Consider the following 2,221-nt stretch of genomic DNA (forward strand, 5'->3'; position numbering starts at 1 on the left):
GCAAATTTGTGTAAGCATAAAAGTACAAGAAAGACAATGCTGAAAACTGTAAAAGTGTACCTAGCGAGTCTTCTCGTTCCACCACCTGAAACTTAAAAGGCATGTTAAGGCAGTTTATACGAAGCAAGGAAGTAAAATTTTGATGACCTACCTAACCCTAAGTCATATCTTGGCGGGTCATTAGGAGTTTAACTAATTAAAAAAAATATGCATCACATGGACTTAAAATTATTTCCATATTATTCTCCTCTGTTCACTGAGTAAGAGGGTATTTTTATTTTATTTTTATGATTTTTCTACACCAAGATATGAATTTTTAAAGTTAGGCCTATTTATTTAAAAAAGATAATCCCTATTTTTCTATTTAAATGTGCGGCGTTGAATGTATCCTCGGCAGCTCTAAAGGCACGCATGGTGCACTCTGGTTGGACGCAGCCATCCACATAGCCACTGACTCGGCCCGCGGTTCATGTAAGGAAGCACTGTCCGGCTTGATCTCCTCCTTAATTAATTAAAAATAAAATATGCATCGAATGACTCCAAATTATTTCCACGTTGTTCTCCTCTGTTCATATAATAAAATTGTATTTTTATTTTACTTTTATGATTTTTATACACTAAGATATGAATTTTTTAAGTTATGGCCTATTTATTTAAAAAAGATAATCCCTATTTTTCTATTTAAATGTGCGGCGTTGAATGTATCCTCGGCAGCTCTAAAGGCACGCATGGTGCACTCTGGTTGGACGCAGCCATCCACATAGCCACTGACTCGGCCCGCGGTTCATGTAAGGAAGCACTGTCTGGAGATCAATACCTTGGCTCTAAGATATGAAGCTTCGATAAGAGGTGCTTGACACATTTTTTGTGGTCCGAGGAGGCTATGGATTAAGCCTCTGGCTGTGGTACAAAGCCTAGGTAGGAATTCGACCAAACCCGATTTTAGGTGTTGGTCTAGAGCTATGTCAGTGTCTCTATGGAAGAGGAATTTGATGGGGCTTCTCCTTCTTTCACTGTGGTGAAGGTGTGGGTGAGTTTAATTTGGATTTGTGGAGTGTAGAAGTGTGGAGAGCTCTGTCCTTCTCGTATTTTTTACATCTTAGGATCGAGCTCAAAATTGGTCTCCGGCAATGGGATTCAGGGTAATGTGGTGGTTAGATTGCACTGAGGAAGTCTCAAAGAGGCTTTGGGATCAATTTTGGGAAGTCTCTCAGAGGATATCTGAGAAAATTTCAACACACCTTCCATGGCCATGGAGGTGAGTTTTTATAAAAATGGCTAAGGGGTGGCTCTTGGGGCCAATGTTTGGGTGCATTGTGATGCTTGGGTGGAGGGCTAAGGAGCTCTATCATTTGATTTGAGTGAGGTGGCCGATGGGTTTGATTTAGGTTAAATTCAAGAGGGGGTGACCCTCAGTTTTGGCTTCTCCGATGACTAGGGTGGTCGACCATGGAAGGGAAAGGTGGCTAGGAGCTAAGGGAACCCAGGGGAATATGTCACAGCAATTTAATTCAATGAGGTATTGTTTTGGCAAAGATATCTTAAGCCTAAGCAAAAATGAAAATCAAATCCCTTAATTTGAGGGAACCTTGGTCCATGGCTCATATAGCTTGGGTTTTCATGGTGTTTGGACTAGTTTTAGAGTCCAACTATGGCTGTGGTGGAGTTAATTTGATGGCTTTGGGGTGGTTAGGCTACATTTAGTGCATGGGTCCAAGTGGGTGTAAATGACTAATACTTGGGTTTGGTCTAGGCTAGCCATGTAAATTGGCCTAATTAATTGTTGCATTTGGTGTAGGTGATTTTAAGGAACAATTTTGGTGATGGATGGAAAGGGTTTTGAGTTCAATTAGGGGGTCAATTTGAAGGATTTTGGAGATTTGGTCAAGTTGGGCATGTTGGGCTCGACTTGGGTCTAGATTGGGTTAATCTTGGGCTAATTCCAAATTTATTGTTGAAAATGGTCAATATGAATGCCATAAAGAGTTTTCAACATGAATTGTGTGCCAATTTTGGGGTTAAGGCAATTAATGTGGTGAAATTTAGGGATATAGCCAATTTGGGCAAAATTTGGGGCTTTTTTGGACTTGGGTTGAAATTAAGTGAAATTGAGGTTTCCCCAAGGCCAATTGAAGGTCAAGTTTGATGTTTAGAAATGTTATGAAGAGTTTACAACATAAATTGTGGTCAATTAATTGGGCTATGGGTTCAACTTGTCTAT

This window comes from Phalaenopsis equestris, unplaced genomic scaffold (assembly GCF_001263595.1).
Source record: "Phalaenopsis equestris unplaced genomic scaffold, ASM126359v1 Scaffold000943, whole genome shotgun sequence".
Classification (NCBI taxonomy): Eukaryota; Viridiplantae; Streptophyta; class Magnoliopsida; order Asparagales; family Orchidaceae; genus Phalaenopsis; species Phalaenopsis equestris.